Below are 12,279 nucleotides of genomic sequence, written 5' to 3' on the forward strand. Positions count from 1 at the left end.
CACACACACACACACACACACTGAGCAAATCCAATCTCCAAAATTTATACCTGTGAATCCAGAAAGCTGTGAAAGAGTGTGTGTTACCTAGCGACCAGGAGAGCAGCCCTTCACATTCATAAATGAGGCGACTCTGGAGGGCTTTATATCCCCTCATAAGGGATCGATATTAGTGCATGCTATTTAGCCCAAAACCCTGAGGATTACATTATTACATTATCACATGCAACCCACAGTTCAACTGAAACAGACGCTATATACACTGATCTGTGATTAAATACAATGTTAAAATATGGGAATTAAGAAATTTATCAAAGTGCCAACATTCGTCAAATACAATGAATCATATTTTTTTTTTATTTAAATGTAACATATGTGTCATCAGTAGCTCAGGTGTATTTGTAGCAATAGCCAAAAAAACATTGTGTGGGTCAAAATGATACATTTTTCTTTTATGCCAAAAATCATTAGGATATTAAGTAAAGATCATGTTCCATGAAGATGTTTTGTACATTTTTGTACAACAAACTTATTTTTTGATTCGTAATATGCATTGCTAAGAACTTCATTTGAACAACTTTAAAGATGATTTTCTCAATATTTAGATGTTTTTGCACCCCTGTTGTGCTCCTAACTAACCACACATCAATGGAGAGATGATTTATTCAGCTTTCAGATGATGTATACATCTCAATTTCGAATTGACACTTGTGACTGATTTAGTGGTCTAGGATCACATATTAGACAAATGATAGATTTTTAGATGAAATTTCAACATACAGTACTAGGCATACTATGAGACACATAGGAGTGAATATGAGTATATGAATATATAAGTGAGTATAATATCTGAAAACTAAAAGGGACTTACGAAAGAATAGGAATGGTAATCAAAGGCCTGAATAATATGCGTGAAATACAATGAATAATGAATTTTCTACATATTAGACATATGTTCGATTCTTAAATGAAAATTTTAGGCATTATTGCACATATTAAAATGAATTCTTGTTTTTATTTTTACAAATAGTTCAGATTCAGAAAATATACTTAATCTTGCTTCGAATCTATTAGTTATTTAATCCTTAGAAATAAAAACCACTACAACTCTACAAAAACTAAGTCCTCTATAAAAAAAAATGTATAAAATAAAATAAAATAGTGCACATTTTCCATGTACAAACTGTGATCGGCACCCATATTTTTGGCCATCTTTTGTGTCAGTACTTGATCTGCAAAATTAATTCAATGAAATGCACACTGAAACAACACAGAAAACACATGAAAATAACGCTGGAGTAAATTAGTGGGTGTAATTAGTCAGAAATACATGTGTGCACCTCTAATGCATCCTGGATCACGGTAAAGGAACGCCTTCTCACAAAAACGTTTACATGCATGCATTTATCAGATGCTTTTCTCCTTACATTGCATTCAAGGTTGATCGGTTTGTGCATTCCCTGGGAATCGAACCCATGACCCTGATGTTGCTAGCGGCAGCTACAGACGACACGCCTCAGTTCAGTCCGGGGCAAAGACATTTTCCGGAGCAAGAAAACTCAATGACTTGTGACGAGTGTTTGGCTGTTTTCACAGCCGGTTTGTTTCAGGAGTCTGAGTGAACTCTAACGCTTCAGCTTCACTTTATTCCACTACACAATCTTAAAGGATATCCTGCAGTTTAATATGAAAATAAAAGCTTGAGGGTTTAACCACACTCTGAAAAAAACAGCTTCTGAAAGGAGGTTTTCATAGCAGTGCCATTTTGGTTCCCTGAAGAACATTTAATGCACTGAATTTCGTGACACATTTCCGTTTACAAATAGTATGGCTCTCTAGTTTCCAGCTATGCATGTTTTTAATGTGCTGTAGCCGGCCAGTTGAATAAACAGCACTTAAAATGTACATCTGCAAGAAGACTTAAAAATTCAGACACTTTCAGTGACAGGAGAAGAGATAGTCCCCAAAAGTTGACGGCAGCCATTGACTTGCATGCATTTTTTCCATACTATGGAAGTCAGTGGCTACCGTCAACCGTTTGGTTCTGATTCTTTAGAATATCTTCTTTTGTGTTCTATTACTTCTTAAAGTTTTGGAACGGTGTGTATTTTACACGCTTATGCCAAGATATTAATAATAGTGCTGCCAATGCATAAATATGTTAAACATTGTTACATTTCTTTAAAACTGGTTCAATACCACTTTCATTCAATCTATTTTAAAAGACTAAAATAAGAGCACAACAAGCAAAACACACAAACAAATCCAGTTTCTCAGTCGAATTCATTTATAAATAGAAATAGAAATAAGATCCATAAGTGAAAAACACTGTTAAGGAGAAGACTGCTGCAGGTTAGCAGAGAAGTGTAATTATTATTCAGAAGGCACATTTGGAAAATAAAATATATTTATGGGAACATTTCAGCAGGTTCAATATAATTCATGTTAACGCAGTGAAGATGCTTCATTAGCTATATTTCCATCTAAAATTGTGATTCTACTTTAATTAGAATAGTTAGTTAATAAGTAGCCCATTAAACAGTTCCTATAAGAAATTATTTTTTGTTAGTTTTTTGTGTGAAGAGTTAAAAAAAAAAACATTCCACTGTAAAAACCTGATGTTAAAGGGTTCTTAAAGATTTAGATTTTTAGAAAAGTTCTTCAAACTTAGAAAAAAAATGGTTCTTTTTAAAAACTGTTGAGTGAAAGAACCAAAAATGGTTCTTTCCTGGCATCAATGTTAAAACACACTTAAGAGTGCAGTGTGAAAATCGTTTTGAAGAACTTTTCCGTCAGAGAGAACCTTTTGTGGAATGGAAAGGTTGGGAAATGTAAAATGTTCCATCAATAAAGAACCTTGTTTTTTGGGAGTGCAGAGCGCTTTCGAATGCTGTCTCATTTTTTAAGGTGGTCTGAATCAGATGCGAGAGATTAGTGATGAAATCACCTGAGACTTATGTGTTAGTCCGGTTTGAGCCTAGCCATCACATCTGGTTCTGGGTGCAGATGTTCCTGAAGTGAGTTTACGACCCTGAGAGAGAGAGAGAGAGAGAGAGAGAGAGAGAGAGAGATCCTCACTTCAGGAGGATGGAGGAGGAGTCTTAATGTCTCCAGCATATGGAGCTGTGTATAAATCCACCACGAGAGAAACGTGAGCTTGCGTGGCGGGTTTATTTAACTGGTTTGGGTTGATTTAGTCCACATGTGATTGCAATAAGTGTTCTGTAATGCACACCTTTGTTTTGATCTGTTCTCTGGATTTGGATCAAACTGGACACACACACACACACACAACTGTATTCTAATTTCTCATTTAAAGCATTGTAAATGAATCTCTCTCCCGTCTCTCTGCTCTGTTGAGTTTTATATGACAGTGCCATTTTCTGCTCGGCCTGGAGAACAAACAGAAAGTCATAAAAGTGTCAGCAGTCATCCATCAGTCCTGACGGCACAAGCCCTCAACTCTACACTGCAAGCTCTACTCTACTCTATTAAACTCTACACCTCTATCTCACTCTAATGTTACTTGTCTGGATTTGTCTTCAAAAGCCACACAAGCTAGCGTTGTCTTTTCTGCTCACCAAGGCTTTTTTATTTGATCAAAAAAATATATATATAAAAACATGAAATATTATTAGAGTTTAAATCAGCTGTTTTCTGTGTGAATCTCTGTTAAAGTGTAATGTATTTCTGTGATGCTCCGCTGTATTTCCAGCATCATTCCTCCAGTCTTCAGTGTCACATGATCTTCAGAAATCATGAAAATATGATGATTAACTGCTCGAGAAACATTTCTGACACAGTTCTTACTTTTGTGGAAACCGTGACTTCGCAGATGCATAAAAAAAGTTCAAAAAAACTGTATTTTCTTTTTAGAATAGAATCTTTTGGAACATTCTAAATGTGCATTTTAAATGACTTAAAGTATCCTTTAAGAATAAAAGTTTTGACTCTTAGTAATGAGCCCCAAACCGAAGACAGAACCAGAAAGAAATGATATTCCTCAAATATTACTCATGATAAATAGATTTCTTTCTGTAAGCTTGAGATGTTTATTCATGTCAGATGAAGTACGTTTGTCTAGAATCGTGATTCACGCTGAATGCTAAAGTATGTTTGTATGGGAAATCATAAATTGCCCTGGAATACTTTCCCCTGATCAAAGCAGGAAATAAACACATGCTGCGCTTGAGAAGAGAAATGCTGGAGCCTCCTGTCAGATGAGGTTCACCTCGTCTGTTCATCATGTACTGTATGTGTGTTTAGTGCCATTAGCACACAGCAGATCTCGATTTCTGACTGTCTGAGGTCAGACTCACCTTCTGAAGCACAGAGGAATAGTCTGTTAAAATTACATCCGTACAACAATAATAGCAAACAACACAACACAAAGATGCCACAGAAAGCCAGGAAATCATGTGTAATGTAATTTCTATATATGTTATCACATGCATAGTTAGGATAGCAAAATACTAGATTTTTCAAGTTTTAAAGGCAAGGAAAAACTCAAACTATTTCAAGTGAATTAATCTACAAACTCCATCATAATGCACAATGTTTCCATCTATCATGTGTTTTGAGCTGCAGCTCGTCATATTAATACGAATCATCCCTTTACGAAAATTCACCATGGTTTTATTACAGTAAAAGTAGTTTCCAAAGTTGGACATCGCTTCTTATGATTTTCACGGGTGTAGAATTGAGTAGAGACGCTCTGACATGATCCAATATCAGCCAGAATTATCCCTAGCAATAATTTTAACCAAACAATTAAATCTCTGTTGTCTGCTGTTATGTCCCACCAATGCCAAACCTACACCCTTGACTCTCACTTAAATTTTAATTCAAGTTTTACTAATTTTGTTTTATGCATTCATTTATTTTAAATTAAGTACTTCAAGTCAGTGTTATTTTATTATTAAGATATTTTTTATAGTTTGTATTAATATTACATTATATATATATATACAGTATATTACATAAACATTCTGCCTTGAAATTAATTTTAAAGTATTAGCAATTTTATAAATAAAAGTGTATTTATTGTTTTTATTGCTTTTATTTCTGTTTTAGTACTACTAAGTTTATATTAATTTGCCTTTAGCAGGAATGTAATATTTTGATATCTTATTTTGCTATTTATTTATTATTTATTTTAATGGTTTTTGCTTTAGCTAACTCTAAAGACCTTGCTTATAAAGTAATTCTTAACAAAAACTAGAAATGCTGCTTTGGCAACTATAGCTGAAATAGTTAAATTTAATCGAATTAAATTTTTATTTCAGTTAATGTTTATTTCATTTCAAGTAAATATATTTTTTAATGGTTTTAGTTTTAGTTTAATATATAAATCAGCAGAATGCAGCAGATGTTGAACATACAGCTGCAACGGTATTTAACCATTCGAGGAAACATCTGTATGAAAAATAAACATCTGCTCACACAGACAGCAGCGAATGGAAAGCAGCGTCGCAGCGGTTGGTGTTCAGAGACTCATTTCTCTGACTGCAGGGTTTCCCGTCTCACAGCAGACTCAATGACACACGGCCGAATCGATCTGTCCATCTCTGATCTGATCACCTACAGGTGCAACTCATCCAGTCCTGCCAACACCAGACGAAACGCATTCAGAGCACAACAGAATCATGTTTTACATATTACAGTTTTTTTCAACTGCTTGCACACATCTTCAAAACTTTGCCTTTGCCTACACACAAATCCAAGAACTGCACACACAAAATGCTAAATGTCTCACATCTCTTGCAAAATGAAGCACTGCATTCAAAATATCACAAACACATCTCAAAAGACTCAGAATCAAAAAGAGCTTTATTGCCTTATTATATATGCTTGTGCATACAAGGAATTTGTTTTAGTGACATAAGCTTTCAATGCAGAACAATAAAACAACAATACAGACAATAAAACAAAATAAGAATAAAGATACACATATATAAATATAAATAGAGAATAAATCAATTGTATGTACAGATGTGCTATAGATATTAGAATGGAATAGAATAGAATGAGATGTAGTATATGGTTGGGTATGGTTTTACAGATTTGGTGTGTGGTTCTGGTGTTTGAGTGTCCGCTTTAAGAAACTGTGTGAGAAGTAAAGATTTAGTGTGTAAGCAATTGAAAAAAAATATTTATCTTGAACTTTAGATGCGAACGACAGATTCAAATGCTTTATTTTTTGCTTTTAATGTCACATAAAAATGCAAACTTATTGACCAGAGTTGCAAAAGCAAACCATGATTTAAAACAACTAAACATTAAACTCTACCGAACTTACCTGCACTTATGACTTGCTCACAATAGGAATGTGTTTTAAGTAAATAGACTCAAGGTTTATTTCATGTGAATTTACAGCCTAATTTGCATCACAATCCTAAGTGAAAAAATAACTTTGAATTGAAAGATGCATGCTGTGTGTGTGTGTGTGTGTGTTCTGGTGTGTGTGTTTACAGCAGCAGGAGCTGAGCGGCACAAATGAACACGACTTCTTTCCACCTGACGAGTTTTCCACACTTATTCACGCCTCTCTCACAATGAGCTAATTACCCACAACACCGGCAAACAAACAAACAGAAACAATTAAGATGTTCATTCTGCCATTTTCTCTGCCTCTCCTTGCTTCTCTTTCTGTTTTTAACGCAGTGGTTCTTTCGCTCAGCTCTGTTATGGAGCAGAAGTTATAATTTAGTGTCGAGCTGTTCCCACGGCGATGAGAACTGGGCGCACTCACCTGAGAAAAACAATCCTATCAGAGAGCGACAGTAATTACGGAGAGAGAGACAGACAGAAAGACGAGGGGGGAGAGAGAGAAAGAAAGAAAGAAAGAAAGAAAGAAAGAAAGAAAGAAAAAGGAGGGGTTAGAAATATGAGGGGGGGCTGAAAAATACTTCAGTGCATTACCGACACTAAGAGAGAAAATAGAAAATAGAGAGAACAGAGAAAACCACACAAATAAGAGTATTAAGTAAACCAGGAGAAAGAGGTTTTCTGGCCTGTGCATAAATTGCATTTGTTTCAAAAGATAGATAGATAGATAGATAGATAGATAGATAGATAGATAGATAGATAGATAGATAGATAGATAGATAGATAGATAGATACTGAACGGTAGAAAGAACGACAGACAGAATGATAGAATGACAGACAGAATGACAGAATGACAGACAGAGTAATAGAACGACAGACAGAACGGTAGATAGAATAACAGACAGAATGATAGAACGACAGACAGAACGGTAGATAGAATAACAGACAGAATGATAGAACGACAGACAGAATGATAGAAGAACAGGCAGAGTGATAAAACAAAAGGCAGAGTGATAGAATGACAGACAGAATGATAGAATGACAGACAGAATGATAGAACGACAGACAGAATGGTAGATAGAATAACAGACAGAATGATAGAATGACAGACAGAATGATAGAATGACAGACGGAATGATAAAAGAACAGGCAGAGTGATAGAACGACAGACAGAATGATAGAATAGACTAAATGGTAGATAGAACGACAGACTGAATGATAGAATGACAGACAGAACGGTAGATAGAATAACAGACAGAATGATAGAATGACAGACAGAATGATAGAATGACAGACGGAATGGTAGAACGACAGACAGAACGGTAGATAAAATAACAGACAGATTGATAGAACGACAGACAGAATGATAGAAGAACAGGCAGAGTGATAGAACGACAGACAGAATGATAGAACGACAGACAGAATGATAAAACAACAGACAGAATGATAGAACGACAGACAGAACGGTAGATAGAATAACAGACAGAATGATAGAACGACAGACAGAACGGTAAATAGAATAACAGACAGAATGATAGAACGACAGACAGAATGATAGAAGAACAGGCAGAGTGATAGAACAACAGGCAGAGTGATAGAACGACAGACAGAATGATAGAACGACAGACAGAATGATAGAACAACAGACAGAATAATAGAACGACAGACAGAACGGTAGATAGAATAACAGACAGAATGATAGAACGACAATCAGAATGATAGAATAACAGGCAGAGTGATAGAACAACAGGCAGAGTGATAGAACGACAGACAGAATGATAGAACGACAGACAGAATGATAGAACAACAGACAGAATAATAGAACGACAGACAGAACGGTAGATAGAATAACAGACAGAATGATAGAACGACAGACAGAATGATAGAAGAACAGGCAGAGTGATAGAACGACAGACAGAATGATAGAATGATACAACCCGAATTCCGGAAAAGTTGGGACGTTTTTTAAATTTTAATAAAATGAAAACTAAAGGAATTTCAAATCACATGAGCCAATATTTTATTCACAATAGAACATAGATAACGTAGCAAATGTTTAAACTGAGAAATTGTACACTTTTATCCACTTAATTAGCTCATTTAAAATTGAATGCCTGCTACAGGTCTCAAAAAAGTTGGCACGGGGGCAACAAATGGCTAAAAAAGCAAGCAGTTTTGAAAAGATTCAGCTGGGAGAACATCTAGTTAATTGATATCAGGTCTGTAACATGATTAGCTATAAAAGCTTTGTCTTAGAGAAGCAGAGTCTCTCAGAAGTAAAGATGGGCAGAGGCTCTCCAATCTGTGAAAGACTGCGTAAAAAAATTGTGGAAAACTTTAAAAACAATGTTCCTCAACGTCAAATTGCAAAGGCTTTGCAAATCTCATCATCTACAGTGCATAACATCATCAAAAGATTCAGAGAAACTGGAGAAATCTCTGTGCGTAAGGGACAAGGCCGGAGACCTTTATTGGATGCCCGTGGTCTTCGGGCTCTCAGACGACACTGCATCACTCATCGGCATGATTGTGTCAATGACATTACTAAATGGGCCCAGGAATACTTTCAGAAACCACTGTCGGTAAACACAATCCGCCGTGCCATCAGCAGATGCCAACTAAAGCTCTATCATGCAAAAAGGAAGCCATATGTGAACATGGTCCAGAAGCGCCGTCGTGTCCTGTGGGCCAAGGCTCATTTAAAATGGACTATTTCAAAGTGGAATAGTGTTTTATGGTCAGACGAGTCCAAATTTGACATTCTTGTTGGAAATCACGGACGCCGTGTCCTCCGGGCTAAAGAGGAGGGAGACCTTCCAGCATGTTATCAGCGTTCAGTTCAAAAGCCAGCATCTCTGATGGTATGGGGGTGCATAAGTGCATACGGTATGGGCAGCTTGCATGTTTTGGAAGGCTCTGTGAATGCTGAAAGGTATATAAAGGTTTTAGAGCAACATATGCTTCCCTCCAAACAACGTCTATTTCAGGGAAGGCCTTGTTTATTTCAGCAGGACAATGCAAAACCACATACTGCAGCTATAACAACAGCATGGCTTCGTCGTAGAAGAGTCCGGGTGCTAACCTGGCCTGCCTGCAGTCCAGATCTTTCACCTATAGAGAACATTTGGCGCATCATTAAAAGAAAAATACGTCAAAGACGACCACGAACTCTTCAGCAGCTGGAAATCTATATAAGGCAAGAATGGGACCAAATTCCAACAGCAAAACTCCAGCAACTCATAGCCTCAATGCCCAGACGTCTTCAAACTGTTTTGAAAAGAAAAGGAGATGCTACACCATGGTAAACATGCCCCATCCCAACTATTTTGAGACCTGTAGCAGAAATCAAAATTGAAATGAGCTCATTTTGTGCATAAAATTGTAAACTTTCTCAGTTTAAACATTTGCTATGTTATCTATGTTCTATTGTGAATAAAATATTGGCTCATGTGATTTGAAAGTCTTTTAGTTTTCATTTTATTAAAATTTAAAAAACGTCCCAACTTTTCCGGAATTCGGGTTGTAGACAGAACGGTAGATAGAATAAAAGACAGAATGATAGAATGACAGACAGAATGATAGAATGACAGACGGAACGGTAGATAGAATGACAGACTGAATGATAGAATGACAGACAGAATGGTAGATAGAATAACAGACAGAATGATAGAAGAACAGGCAGAGTGATAAAACAAAAGGCAGCGTGATAGAATGACAGACGGAATGATAGAATGACAGACAGAATGATAGAACGACAGAGAGAATGATAGAAGAACAGACAGAATGATAGAAAGACAGACAGAATGATAGAATAGACTGAATGGTACATAGAAAGACAGACTGAATGATAGAATGACACACAGAACGGTAGATAGAATAACAGACAGAATGATAGAATGACAGACAGAATGATAGAACGACAGACGGAATGATAGAACGACAGACAGAATGGTAGACAGAATGATAGAACAACAGTACAGAACGGAATGATAGAATGCCAGTCTGAATGGTAAATAGAAGGTCAGACAGAATGATAAAATGACAGACAGAATGATAGAATGACAGATGGAATGATAGAACGACAGACAGAATGATAGAATGACAGACTGAATGATAGAACGACAGACAGAAAGAATGATAGAATGACAGACAGAATGATAGAATGACAGACAGACAGAATGATAGAATGACAGATGGAATGATAGAATGTCAGACAGAAAGAATGATAGAATGACAGACAGAATGATAGAATGACAGACAGACAGAATGATAGAATGACAGATGGAATGATAGAATGTCAGACAGAATGATAGAACGACAGAACAGAACAGAATGATAGAATGCCAGACTGAATGGTAAATAGAATGTCAGACAGAATGATAGAATGACAGACGGAATGATAAAACGACAGACAGAATGATAGAACAACAGACAGAATGATAGAACGACAGACAGAATGATAGAATAGCAGACTGAATGATAGAATGACAGACAGAATGATAGAACGACAGACAGACAGAATGATAGAATAGCAGACTGAATGATAAATAGAAAGACAGACAATAAGATAAAAAGACAGACAAAACTACAGCAAGAATAACAGAATGAATGATCCAAAAATAGACACAATGACAGACATAAGACAGAGCTGAAATCATTCAGAAACTGATCTCGTGTTACTAGTTTTCACACTCATTCATCACCAGTTTACAGTCTAGAGAAGTCCAATCTAGCCAGTCGGAGAGCATGTTTGATATTTTAGAACACATTGTTTTCATTTGTCAAGCATCTCGTGATTCTGTATGAGTTTGTGATTTAAAGTCAGTTTTTCCTCTGTGACTGTTTACAAAGTTGGTACGTTTATGATTGAGCCTTTACACAGCTACTGTACAATAAAGAACAACATCAGACCAGCACACACACACACACACACACACACACACACACACACACACACACACACACACACACACACACACACACACACACACACACACACACACACACACACACACACACACTAATGCCTGAATATGTGAGTTTGACCTCCAGGAAAACAGCTGAAGATGATCGGTCTTTCATTTAAGAACAGCGTGTGAAATCTTATCAGACCAAAGACACGGAAGAGCACAGCTCGACTTATCTCCTCCAGAACACTAGCAGAGAGAGAGAAAAGAGAGAGAAATAAAGGAGAAACAAGGGTGAGCAGACGCAAGCGGAGGAGAACACTGTGATAATGGGTCGAAGAAAAAAATACTGCCAGAACTTTTGTTGTTTCCTCTCAGGTAATTACAGAAGATTACTGCAGCTCATTATGTTATGACCACTGACACACTCTATACAGCTCTGTGTGTCTGAGTGTGTGTGTGTGTGTGAGGAAATGGCTTTTTTCTGAGATTTCTTTCTTCTTCGTTTCACATATAATTACTTACACCACACACACACACACACAAGTGCACATCAATAAGTTAAAATTTTGTGGAAAAGTTCATTTCAATAATTCAAGATTCAAGAGTTTTATTTGTCACATACCAAATTATATATAGCATACATAACCAGCAGTGAAATGTGAGTCAGGTCCGCTCCATGGACAGTGCAATTATTAAAGAAAAACAACACAGATGGAAATATACATAAATATAGCTATGTAAGAATGAAATAAAAGTAAACAATAAAAATATAAGAATAAAATATAAAAAAGATGTATATTGTAGAATTAAATAGAACGCAAAATAATGTGCATGAACGTAAACTGAAGTCTTTAATATTAAGATGTACAGGGATGTACAATGTACATATATGCATTTTACTGTGGTCTTAAATATAAGATACACAGGAATGTACAAGAATCAAATGTGCAAACATGGTGACACTGTCAGTGTGTCTATGTGAGGTAGTGAATAAAATGAAAAGGATAAAGTGAACATTAAGTGGAGGCATGAGGATGTTAAG

This window comes from Carassius carassius, chromosome 28 (genome assembly GCF_963082965.1).
Source record: "Carassius carassius chromosome 28, fCarCar2.1, whole genome shotgun sequence".
Lineage (NCBI taxonomy): Eukaryota > Metazoa > Chordata > Actinopteri > Cypriniformes > Cyprinidae > Carassius > Carassius carassius.